The sequence below is a fragment of the Tamandua tetradactyla genome, chromosome 10 (genome assembly GCF_023851605.1).
Source record: "Tamandua tetradactyla isolate mTamTet1 chromosome 10, mTamTet1.pri, whole genome shotgun sequence".
NCBI classification, from domain to species: domain Eukaryota; kingdom Metazoa; phylum Chordata; class Mammalia; order Pilosa; family Myrmecophagidae; genus Tamandua; species Tamandua tetradactyla.
In genome coordinates, this window is record NC_135336.1 from 68,383,184 (window position 1) to 68,396,704 (window position 13,521).

At 37.1% G+C, this 13,521-nt stretch overlaps 1 protein-coding gene and 1 non-coding gene across 5 annotated transcripts in view; both read left to right on the forward strand.

Annotated features, from left to right (window-relative positions):
• ROBO1 (roundabout guidance receptor 1) overlaps positions 1–13,521 on the forward strand; it is a 456,386-nt gene that overhangs the window by 242,356 nt on the left and 200,509 nt on the right. The gene's annotated exons all lie outside the window — the stretch shown is intronic.
• LOC143648967 (U6 spliceosomal RNA) lies at positions 4,801–4,909 on the forward strand. Its single transcript, XR_013158860.1, has one exon. It is a non-coding gene; the product is annotated as a U6 spliceosomal RNA (small nuclear RNA).

The following is a 13,521-nucleotide window of genomic DNA, read 5'->3' on the forward strand; positions in this document are numbered from 1 at the left end:
TTTGTGATTTTCTATCTGTCGGGAAAGCTAAACCTCTCTTCCCAATTTATCTATGTCGTGCTCTTCATTTTAGTCCCTGCTCAAGTGCTACCATCAAATAACTATTAGATAAGCTTCTATGAAAAGCCTCACCTGTACGTCCCAATACAGAAAGTATGAGATTTCGCTAAACTACTCTTCTTGGGAGTTTTATTGAACTGAAAATTTCCAAAGTGGTGTACCTTTGGATTACTTGATGTTTTGACATGTCTGTGTTTCTATATATTTGACTGGTCAGAGATCTAAAAATCGGTTATGAAATCTCTTTTGATCTCCTTTGTTGAACATCGGAAAAAGTTTACTTAGCATGTGGTAACAATTTTAATTTAGGAGCATGCTGATAATAAAAAGATGTGCGTGCATGCATGCATCCACAAGTTAAAAATGAGTTCACATATGTTTGTTCTTAGCATTCAGCTTGACTTTGTTTTCATAAACAGAACCATTAAGCTTGCAGCTTTGGTAAGTAAACGCAGAGTAAATAAAGCCTATGTCAATCAAAAATTTTGATAACATCTACACATAGTACCTAGTAGTTTTATGCATTTAGTATGCCTGCTTGAACATGTTTATTTGATACTTTAGTGAAAATATCATATGTAATACCTATTAATTAGTCATTTGAGAAAATAACTTTCTATCACAACAATATTATTTCCCAAAGAAAAGGTGTTTTATTTAAGTGTGACAGTTACATGAGTGATAATGTATTATATTCTATACTTTAAAATACTGTGTTCTTCTATAACCGTCTAGATTTTATAGTATGTTTTCTAAAGAACATATTTTTGAAAGCTAAATCCTATATGTGAAATGTGAGGAAAATAACATGCATTTATTGATAGTTGTGATTGATTTAGATTATTTAATCCTCTTTTTTTTTTAAGTGTACATTGTCCATTTATTACCGACAATCCTCTCAACTCCAAAATTGGGCACAGGGATTAAAAATAAAAATTCATTGCACTACTTAGTAAAGCATTATTATTAACTTTCATAAAAACTGTACAAACTTTGTTAAAAATTTATCAAGCAAAAAAAGAGGAAAAATCATAAACCTGATACCATATTAAGTAGACAGCATATTACTCCTCCTGTTCCCTCATTTCCTGAAGAACAGTCATTATGTATGCAAGTAGACGTAGGGTTTTGTTTTATTTGTTTGTTTCAATTTTGTAATCTCATACAAGGTATTGCCTGATTTGAAAAGATAGTTCTTCACACTGATAATCTAATTTTCAGGGTTTCAAAAAAACGTGTGATTACAATTTGTCATAATGGTGGTTTGGGGAGGAAAGTGCTGAAGAAACCTGTTCCGTTTTGGTATAAAATCAATAGCATTTCACTATACCAAAGTTTCCTTAGTTACTGTTATCATAACCATCCCCAAAGAATTGACTTTTTTGAAAAGCGACTAAAAAATGATCTTTAAATGTTCCTAATTAATTACGTATCTTCTTGGGACATCCTAAATTTTGTCTTGTATTAAGCATGGCTCAGGAGCAGACTGGGCTATGCTTAGTTTATATAAGTTTATAGCAGGGTGGTTGTACTCTATTAAACTAATGATGACTACCAGAACCCTTATTATAGTTGGCAGTTGAACCTTCCCATTCCATATGTACATTTATAGAAATATAGATAATAGAAATAAAGAGAATAGATGGATGGATTGAAAATAGCAGTACCAATGCCATGGAATGAGGAAGTTAAATTCAGTTGGTATTTGTTATGCACTTTTTGTGTGCTTGGTACCGAGCTGGTAGTTAGTGATTCCACAGTGAACAGTGACATTGTTGCTATAACTTCCTTGAGCTTTCAGTCTTTTGGAAGACTTGTTTAAACATGCAGGTAAGATGGTAGAATGTACACCTAGGAAGGAAAATATTGGCTTCTAACAGAGCACACAGAAAGGACTCTTGTCCCAGATCTTTAGAGAGTAATGGAAAGCTTCAAAAGGAAGAGATATTTAAGCTGTGGTCTAAAACTAAGAAGTTGGGAGGCAGAGAGAGAGAGAGAAAGAGAAAGAGAGGGAGGGAGAGGGAGAGAGTGAAATAACAAGTAGTTTAGTTGGTGTGGAATTTGGAGCATAAGGGGCTGGAATGATGAGAGGAGGTAGGAATCAGGAGGGTCAAATTATGAGTTATAAGTTTTGCTAAAGACTTTGGACTTTATTCTAAAGGAAATGAAAAACTTTTTGGATTTTAACCAGGCTGTGATAGTTCCAAATATGCATTTAGGACAGCACACTCATTTTGCAGAGAGAGGGAGATATTAGATAGGAGAACTTTTGGAGACACAGAGAGGTAATTGCAGTTATCCAGTTAGGATAAAGCTAATAAGGGTGTCTGTGGATTTTTAGCAAAGTAGACAGAATTAAGAGCGGACTAGAATTAAAATTGACAGGCCTTAAGGGTAGATTTAAAGGTAATGATAGTGCTATCCAATTTGATTGGGTAAAAGAGCAAGATTTGGGGCCACGGTGGCTCAGCAGGCAAGAATGCTCACCTGCCATACCAGAGGACCTGGGTTCAATTCCTGGTGCCTGCCCATGTGAAAAAAAAAGAGCAAGATTTGGCACAATGGAATTAGTGAAAGAAGGGAATAGATGTAGAGGACGGTGGGAAAGATTTGAAATTCAGTTCTGGAGATGATGTGTTTGAAATGTCTTCTCTCTTCATCTGGAGGAAGATGTTTCTTATTATTTTGGTCTGCTTTGCTCTAATATTTAGAGAAATTATGATATGGCTAGCATATTTTGCACATCTACTAGGTGGCAAGCATTTCCCAGACACTTCACCTAAGTTATTTTATTTCATCCTAATGACTATCACACAAAGTAGCTACCATTATTATCAAATTTTATAATGAAGATGGAGATAAAGTAACTTACCCAAGGTCACATTGCTAGTAAGTGGTGTAGCTTGGTGAGATTCACACTTAGACAATCTGTGTTATCATAGTCGATCTCATGAATTTGAAGTTCAGATTTAATTCTGCTCCATCAATGCCTTTAAAGGAAGTTGCTCATTCTGTATGGCTTTTCCTTCCATTTGTATAGGGCCAAAGATCTGTTCTATGCTTAAGTATCTCTTTTCCACTTCCTTGGTTTGTGCCTTGTTGTCGGCCCTTTTGGAGCCAAAGTGTTAACTACCATACAAGCTTGACTTGAAAATCTTCTCTGACATGCAAAGACATAGACTAAGAAATGTTCTGTGTTGCACTTTTAAAACCAACCTTTGGCAGCAGATTGGCTTTTCTTCCTTTTTGTTTCAAGACTGTACTGCTATATTCTAATTTCCTTTTGTATGTTTTGCAGATAATTATAAATCATCTCAATGTTTATGTTTGTGCCTTCCACCTGAAATACTGTGTTGCTTGAAGGTGGTGATCTTGGCACTTTCTTTTTTTTTTCTTTTTTTCTTTTTATTTACATGGGCAGGCACCGGGAATTGAACCCGGGTCCTCTAGCCTGGCAGGCAAGCATTCTTGCCTGCTGAGCCACCGTGGCCTACCGTTGGCACTTTCTTTTATATCTTTCCATAATATCTTGTTCTTTGAGATCTCAATAAAGATGTTGTCTGGTTCTCTAACTTGGTGGTATTTGTATACACTGAACTATTCATGAAGGCAATGAAGTTTTCAAAAGTTCTTTTATCACAAAATATAGGCCTCAAACTATGATGTTATGCATTTTCTCTTACAGGAGGAGGGATAATTAAAAGGATGTCTGAAGTATGAGTTGTTGCTCTGACTTTTTTCATGCTTCATGATTTCTCTTGTATAATTGGTCTACTTTGTAGTTGGAGGACAAAGATTAGAGCTGTTTGGTGTTATCTAGGGTAGTTACTACAAGTAAATGTTGTGCTTTTTACAGCTTAGAGTTTTTCTGAAAAAAAATGTAAATGATGCATTAATGGTTTGAACATATGAAATAATTTTAGCTAAATCCCTGTTAGTATTTAATTGTATAGATTTCTGCTAAATCTAATTACAAGTACTGGGCAGTTTGTCAAGATACACTTCTGAAAAATATTTAAAATGGATCATTTGAAGTTATTCTGTTTCAAAAATCTCAGAATATAGTCACTGGTAAAGAATGTCATTACTACAGAACTGCTATTCTGGGCCATTCAGCACACTATATACTTAGTAGCTTTCACTGTGCCTGGAACTGTTTGGGTTTTGGCAAGTGACTCAGGCTTTCATTTTCTTCCTTGTAAAATCAATGAACACCTTCCAACTGTAAAGTTTCAAACTCTTTGTGTCAGAAATTGGGCTTTAAAATTATTTCAATGAACTAACTTTATTGCAGTAAACATTTATCTACTGCTTAGTATGAGCCAGCCACTGTTCTAAGAGTTTTACATGTTTTAATTTTATATAGTTCTCATAATGATCCAATGGAGCGTTATTATTGTTAATGGCTTTTTATGGATTGGGAAGTTGAGGCATGGAGAGGTGTAGTGGCCTGCCCAGGTGACATAGATCGCTCAGGCTAGGGCCAAGATTCTAATCCAGACAGTCAGTTTCCATAACCCATGCTCTTAAACCAATATACTACACTACCTGTCACTGTATCTTTTTTATCTTTTCATTTTTTCCCCAATTTTATTGAGGTATATTCACACACCATACAAACCATCTAAAATATAATCATTGGTTCACAGAATCATAACATAGATAACTGTTATGTATGATTAATTTTAGAACATTTTCATACTCCAGAACAGAAAATAAGAGTTAAAAATATATATAACCGTGCTTACCTCGGCAGCACATCTACTAAAATTGGAATGATATAGAGAGAAGATTAGCATGGCCCCTGTCCAAGAATGACATGCAAATTTGTGAAGCATTCCATATTTAAAAAAAAAAAAAAGAAAGAAAAAAATATATATATAACCCAAATATCCCATGCTCCCTATCCCCCTCTATGGCTGACCCATAGTACTGGTGTAGTAAATTTGTTACTGTTGGTGAAAGAATATTAAAATATTACTGTTAATTATAGTCCATAGTTTTCAATAGCTATGTGTTTCCCGTATAGTCCTCTTTTTTTTTTTTGTATTTGTAGTGGTTCATGCAAGAACTTATTTATGTACATGACTTTAAACAACCACTTTGTCGATCAGATGCACCCGTAATACGTTACTATTTCTTATAATCCCAAGAATGAACTACCGTGTATCCACTCCCAGACATTTAAATTCAAATTTGTTAGCAATTTTGTGCACGTTTGGTAACCACACCCTGCCATCTTGCCATCTATAGGTACCCCATATTCTAGATTTTTTCCCCATGTATGTCTTCATTTTATTACTCATCTAACCATAGGCGATAAAGGGGTATCAGTCACAGATTTTACATGGGGTAAAATAAAATCCATGTAGTTATACAATTGTTTTCAAACATCAAGGCTACTGGGTTGCAGTACAACAATTTTAGGTTTTTCCTTCCAGTGGTTCCACCCCAAAAGAAACATCCATACAGTGATTCAGTAGTGATAGTCACTTGTGAAATCTTACCCTCTTTGTCACAATTCCTCCCTCTCATTTGATCTTTCAATCTTCAGAAGTATTTTGGAAATGACCATTTTCACTGCTTCATGCTGCAAAGGGGTATTAGCATTATGGAGTAGAGGAATGCAACTGGTTAATGTTCTTGGAGAGACTGGTACCTTTGGGTTTCAGGACTTACCTAGGATAGGAATAATCTGAAGATTTTAAGTTTCTGAAAAAATAAACTTAATAAGTAAAACTTTTATAGAGTCTTATATAGAGCCCAGGGTATTCTTTAGGGATTTCGAGAATATTGTTGGTTAGGGCTTGGAATGCAGTGGCAATTTACAGTCTCTAACTGAAACTTGCATAACAGTAACCTGCAGAATCATGTCTCAACTCTTATTTCAAATCTCTTAGCCACTGAGACCTTATTTTATTTTGTTTCTTTGAACCCTTTTGGTTAAGAAAGCATTGTCAGGGCCAAGATGGCGGCTTAGCAATGTGCGCGTTTTAGTTCATCCTCCAGAACAACTACTAAATAACCAGAAACAGTACAGAACAGCTCCCGGAGCCATGATAGTGACCAGACACACAGCGTACCCCAGTCTGGACCAGCTGGACCAGCTGCGAGTCTCCGGAACCGTGAGTTCCCCAAGCCGTGATGGCCGGCGCCCAGCGCCCAGTGCCCCTCCCCCACAGGTGGCTTCCAGGAGGGAAAGGAAAGAGACTCTAACAGTAGCAGGGACTGAGTCCAACCAAACACCAATTGTGGCATTAATAAACAAATTCTGACTACTAAAAATAGGCCCCCAACTCAGGCAAAACTGGTTAAGGCGGAGGTCGCTTATTGGGCTAACTGAAAAAGAGGAAAGGGGACGAAACAGGTTTTTGTGGCTGTTTCTATGAAGGCTTGGCTGCCTCTGGATTCAGTGGTGGGACTACTCGGGCTGCAACCACCCCAGGAATAGGCAGAAACAGACTGCTTTCAGGGCTATCTCCCACGTGTGCCTTCCCCAGGGGAGGGGTGAAGCCCAACTTAGGTGGAATCCCTTTCTCAAGGAATTCAGACCCCAGGGCTTGGCAATTTGAAGCCATTAGCCCAGCCTACAACCTCTCCTCTGTCTCCACCATGCCCCCAGCAGGGAGAGCTTTCCAAAGTTAAAGGAGCCACAACATCATTTGCTGGTGGGACCCGCAGACAGACAAGCACCACATACTGGGCAGGATAAGAAAAACAGAGCCCAGAGAATTCACAGGAAAGTCTTTCAACTTGCTGGGTCTCACCCTCAGGGAAAACTGATGCAGGTGACTCCTTCCCCCTGATAGGAGGCCAGTTTACTCTGGGAAAACCCAGCTGGAGTCTGTAATACCTATGTAGACCCTCCTAAGGGTGGGGAGGGAAAAGGCACCTTAGAAGCAGGACAAGAAACAAGAAAACAAGAACTGAAAAATTTACCCTCTGTTAAACAAAACTTAAGCTAGAGACCCAGAAAAAGCTTAACTGAAGGTCAAAGAACAGAAAGACAACAAACTCATCTAGCAAGAAAACCCTAGGTAAGATAAGTGAAAGCAATCTCCAGAACAAACTAATTAAGGTCATTAAATGTCTAGACACCAGCAAAAAATAACAAATCACACCAGAAAAATTGAAGATATGGCCCAGTCAAAGGAACAAACCAGTAGTTCAAATGAGATACAGGAGCTGAAACAACTAATTCAGAATATATGAACAAGACAAGATGTCCACTATCACCACTGTTATTCAACATTGTGTTGGAAGTTCTAGCCAGAGCAATTAGACAAGAAAAAGAAATACAAGGCATCAAAATTGGAAAGGAAGAAGTAAAACTATCACTGTTTGCAGATGATATGATATTATATGTTGAAAACCCTGAAAAATCCACCGCAAAACTACTAGAGCTAATAAACGAGTACAGCAGAGTGGCAGGTTACAAGATCAACATTCAAAAATCTGTAGTGTTTTTATACACTAGTAATAAGCAAGCTGAGGGGGAAATCAAGAAACGAATTCCATTTACAATTGCAACTAAAATAATAAAATACTTAGGAAAAATTTTAACTAAACAGACAAAAGACCTATACAAAGAAAACTACAAGAAATTGTTAAAAGAAATCACAGAGACCTAAATAGATGGAAAGGCATACCGTGTTCATGGATTGGAAGATTAAATATAGTTAAGAAGTCAATTCTACCTAAATTGATTTACAGATTCAACGCAATACCAATCAAAATCCCAACAACTTATTTTTCAGAAATAGAAAAACCAATAATCAAATTTATCTGGAAGGGCAGGGTGCCCCGAATTGCTAGAAGTATCTTGAGGAAATAAAACGAAGCTGGAGGTCTCACGCTGCCTGACTTTAAGACATATTATGAAGCCACAGTGGTCAAAACAGCATGGTACTGGCATAAAGATAGATATATCGACCAATGGAATCGAACAGAGTGCTCAGATATAGACCCTCTCATCTATGGACATTTGATCTTTGATAAGGCAGTCAAGCCAACGCACGTGGGACAGAACAGTCTCTTCAGTAAATGGTGCCTAGAGAACTGGATATCTATATGCAAAAGAATGAAAGAAGACCCGTATCTCACACCCTATACAAAAGTTAACTCAAAATGGATCAAAGATCTAAACATTAGGTCGAAGACCATAAAACAGTTAGAGGAAAATGTAGGAAGATATCTTATGAATCTTATAATTGGAGGCGGTTTTATGGACCTTACACCTAAAGCAAGAGCACTGAAGAAAGAAAGAAATAAATGGGAGCTCCTCAAAATTAAACACTTTTGTGCATTAAAGAACTTCATCAAGAAAGTAAAAAGACAGCCTACACAATGGGAGACAATATTTGGAAACGACATATCAGATAAAGGTCTAGTATCCAGAATTTATAAAGAGATCGTTCAACTCAATAACAAAAAGACAACCAACCCAATTACAAAATGGGAAAAAGACTTGAACAGACACCTCTCAGAAGAGGAAATACAAATGGCCAAAAGGCACATGAAGAGATGCTCAATGTCCCTGGCCATTAGAGAAATGCAAATCAAAACCACAATGAGATATCATCTCACACCCACCAGAATGGCCATTATCAACAAAACAGAAAATGACAAGTGCTGGAGAGGATGTGGCGAAAGAGGCACACTTATCCACTGTTGGTGGGAATGTCAAATGGTGCAACCACTGTGGAAGGCAGTTTGGCGGTTCCTCAAAAAGATGAATATAGAATTGCCATATGACCCAGAAATACCATTGCTAGGTATCTACTCAGAGGACTTGAGGGCAAAGACACAAATGGACATTTGCACACCAATGTTTATAGCAGCATTATTTACAATTGCAAGGAGATGGAAACAGCCAAAATGTCCATCAACAGACGAGTGACTAAATAAACTGTGGTATATACATACGATGGAATATTATGCAGCTCTAAGACAGAATAAACTTATGAAGCATGTAATAACATGGATGGACCTCTAGAGCATTATGCTGAGTGAGACTAGCCAAAAACTAAAGGACAAATACTGTATGGTCCCACTGATGTGAACCTATATTCGAGAATAAACTTGGAATATGTCATTGGTAACAGAGACCATCAGGAGTTAGAAACAGGGTAAAATAATGGGTAATTGGAGCTGAAGGGATACAGACTGTGCAACAGGACTAGATACAAAAACTCAAAAATGGACAGCACAATACTACCTAATTGTAATGTAATTATGTTAAAACACTGAATGAAGCTGCATGTGAGAATGATAGAGGGAGGAGGGCTGGGGACATAAATGAAATAAGAAAGAAAGATAGATGTTAAAGATCAAGATGGTATAATCTAGGAATGCCTAGAGTGTATAATAATAGTGAAATGTACAATGTACAAATTTTAAAAATGTTTTGGCATGAGGAAGAACAAAGGAATGTCGTTGTTGAAAACATGATAATCAATACTTTAAAATGTCACATTATGTGTGAGACTAAAGCAAAAAATATTTGTTATAAAATTTAGATTTTGACTAGAGCATTTCCTGATATAACTCATGTAGATAGTTTGATTGAATGTCATAAGTACTTGGAATCTCAGGTAGCACATCAGATTTTGTTGGTTTGTCCAGAGGATCCCCCGATGAATCCCAGAATGATTTGATCAGTGACTGGAAAAGTATTTGCAAGCCCCCTTCGGGGAATGGTGTGAGTGGGGAGAAATTCAACTTCCCCAAGTTGAATTCTTGATATTCTCACAAGCAGTGTGGACAACCAAAGCTATAGGCTGAGCCCCCAGGCTTGGGATTTGTTCACATGAAACTTAACCCCACAAAGGATAGGTCAAGTCCACTTAAAATTTAGGCCTAAGAGTCACCCCCAAGAGATCCTCTTTTGTTGCTCAGATATGGCCCTTCTCTCCAGCCAACATGACGAGCAGTCTCACCACCCTCCCCCTCTCTGTGTGGGACATGACTCCCAGGGGTGTGGACCTTCCTGGCAATGTGGGACAGAGATCCTGGAATGAGCTGAGACTCAGCATCAAGGGATTGAGAAAAACCCTAGAATGAGCTGAGAATTAACATCAAGGGATCAAGAGAAACTTCTCGACCAAAAGGGGGAAGAGTAAAATGAGACAAAATGTCAATGACTGAGAGATTCCAAACACAGTCGAGAGGTTTTCCTGGAGGTTATTCTTATGCATTAAGTAGATATCACCTTATTGTTCAAGATGTAGTGGAGAGGCTGGAGGGAACTGCCTGAATATGTAGTGCTGTGTTCCAGTAGCCATGTTTCTTGATGATGATTGAACAATGATATAGCTTTCACAGTGAGACTCTGTGAATGTGAAAACCTTATGTCTGATGCTCCTTTTAGCTACTATATCAACAGAAGAGTAAAACATATGGAACAAAAATAAATAATAGGGGGAACAAATGTTAAAATAAACTCAGTTTGAAATGCTAGTGGTAAACGAAAGCAAGGGGTAAGGGGTATGGTATGTGTAGTCTTTTTTTTCTCTATTATCATTTTATTTCTTTTTCTGTTGTCTTTATATTTCTTTTTCTAAATTGATGCAAATGTACTAAGAAATGATGAATATGCAACTGTGATGATATTAAGAATTACTGATTGTATATGTAGAATGGAATGATATCTAAATGTTTTGTTTGTTAATTTTTTTTTAATAAATAAAAAGTATTTGCAAAGCAAAAAAAAAAAAAAAAAAAAGCCGAAAAAGAAAGCATTGTCAGGCCCACATTGCCAGGGGCTGGCTCATCCCTGCACATCATTTCCCATGTTGCCAGGGAGCCTTACACTCCTAGAAGTCATATCCCATGTAGGGGTGAGGATAATGAGTTAGTTTGAAGAGTTTGGCTTAGAAAGAGAAAGGCCACATCTGGGCAAAAAAAGGTTCTCTGGGGATGACTGCTAGGCATAATTATGGGTGGGCTTAGCTTCACTATTGCAGAAATAAGTTTCATAAGGGCAAGCCTTAAGATTTAGGGTTTGGCTTATTAAATTGCCTCCCACTGTATTTTTATTTTTTATTTTATTATTTTCTTCATTAGAGAAGTTATGGATTTACCAACAATCATGAACAAAATACAAAAATACATGGTTCCCATATACCACCCCATTATCAACACTTTGCTTTGGGGTGGAACATTTGTTACAACTGATGATAGCACATTTTTATAATTGTACTATTATGTACGAATAGTCCATGGTTTAACTAAGGATAAACTATTTATATACTATGGTTCCGTGGATTTAAAATTTTTTTTTATTCTGTTACCATATAAGCAATCTAGCATTTCCCCTTTAAATGACATTCAGATATGTTAGAATAAGCAAACTTGTAGAGTTGGAATTTAGAATACAGGTTGCGAGGGGTCAGAATGAGGGCCAGTGAATGGGAAGTGAATGCTTAATAGTAGAAGGTTCCTATTTGCGATGATGGAAATGTTTTGCTCATGGATGGTGGTTACGGTAGAACAACCTTGTGAACATAATTAGCAGCACAAAAACACATACCTGAATCCCACTGTATTTTTATTTGATATTTTGTATTTTCTTTTCCTGTTTATATAATTATCGTGGTGTGCAGGTTTTGAATTGCATTAGAAGATTTTTCAGAAAAGTATCTTTTAAAAAGTCATTTGGCAATTAATATTGTTCTCTTCTTTTTTTAGATGAAAATTTAGTTCAAAATAACTCTATTGTCAGTATATTTTAAATTTTAATCTAGTATTTATCTGAAGAACAAAAATATCTTTCAATGATTTGGTTTTTTGGCCATAGAATTACTGTGTTTATGAGAAAAAAAATTGACACATTCATTGTGGGTAAAACTAAAAAAATCTTGGAATTTAAACAAAACAAACCTAAGTACTTTTTTTCAGTTCACTTCCCCTCCACCTCTGACTCTTAAGTATGGAATATTTCTTTAGCATTAGTTCGTGTAACTCTATCTGATGTTTCTACCCTAGGTGGGATTCAATCATTAACTGAATTTCTTTTAATGGTTTATTAGTCATTCAGGGCAAGAAAAAGAAGTAAAAAAATAAAAAGAAAGAAAGAGAGTGAGACAGTGAGAGAGGGAGGGAGGGAGAGAGAGAGAGAGAAAGAGAGGAAAGAGAGAAAGAAAGAAAAAGAGAGAAAGAGAGAAAGGAAGAGGGGGGAGAAAGAAAGAGAGAGAGAGAGAGAGAGAGAGAGAGAGAGAGAGAGAGAGAGAGAGAGAGAGAGAGAGAGAGAGAGAGAGAAAGAAAGAAAAAGAGAGAGAGAGAGAGAGAAAGAAAGAAAAAGAGAGAAAGAGAGAAAGAGAGAAAGGAAGGGGGGGGAGAAAGAAAGAAAGAGAGAGAGAGAGAGAGAGGGAGAGAGAGAGAGAGAGAGAAAGAGAGGAAAGAGAGAAAGAAAGAAAAAGAAAGAAAGAGAGAAAGAGAGAAAGGAAGAGGGGGGAGAAAGAAAGAAAGAGAGAGAGAGAGCGAGAGAGAGAGAGAAAGAAAGGAAGGAAGGAAGGAAAGGGAGGGAGGGAAGAAGGAAGGGAGAGAGAGAGAGAGAGAGAAAGAAAGGAAGGAAGGAAGGAAAGGGAGGGAAGGAGGGAGGGAGAGAGAGAGGGAGGGAGGGAGGGAGGAAGGAAGGAAAGAAGAAAGGAAGGAAGAAAAGAAAGAGAGAGAGTGGTCGATCATATACCTGCATTCAGACCCTATGTTTGGCAAGTTTCGTTCCTCCTATAAATCATCAGATTTCAGGTGACATTTGATGGTGGTTCTTTTTAAGGCTGAGGATATTTTATGGGCTCCAATTAGAAGTGTACATTGGAATTACCTATAGAATATTCTTTTTAATGCAGGTACAAGATCCTGAGCTAGACCCTGTGAATTTGGCAGGCATGTGTCCCTTTAGCGTCATGTTTTCTAACTCTATAGTTATGCACTTATGGATTGTTAACAGTGAATTGAAATCAAGTCATTCAAATCTGATTGACTCATGTCATATTGCATCTTCACCAGTTACTAGCTGTAATTAGTCAGTTAACTCACCAACTCCAAGTGACTGTTTCTTCATATATAATATGTAGATATTAATTATTTATTTCATAAGGTTGTTGCAGGATTGAATGTGATGATATGCACAAAGAACTTAGCAGAATGAGGCATTTAATAAATGATCAATAAATAAATAGATATTAATATTGATTTTGTTTTAATATATGTAAAATGATGAAGGGAGGGGAATGTGGCACTGTTGGATTTCTTCTGGGAGTTCCCACTTTGCATAATGGTCGTCATCGATGCTATGGTGATGACCAGGATAGGAATTGTCCTTTTCTTGCAAATACAGGCTGTTCATCTGTGTATCCTTTAATAACTTTCTACTCGCTGTTGTCCACTTAACCCATTCAACCCTTGTAACCCTTGGATGTACTCAACCCTTGACTGCATAATTACTTGTGAAATTGCTTG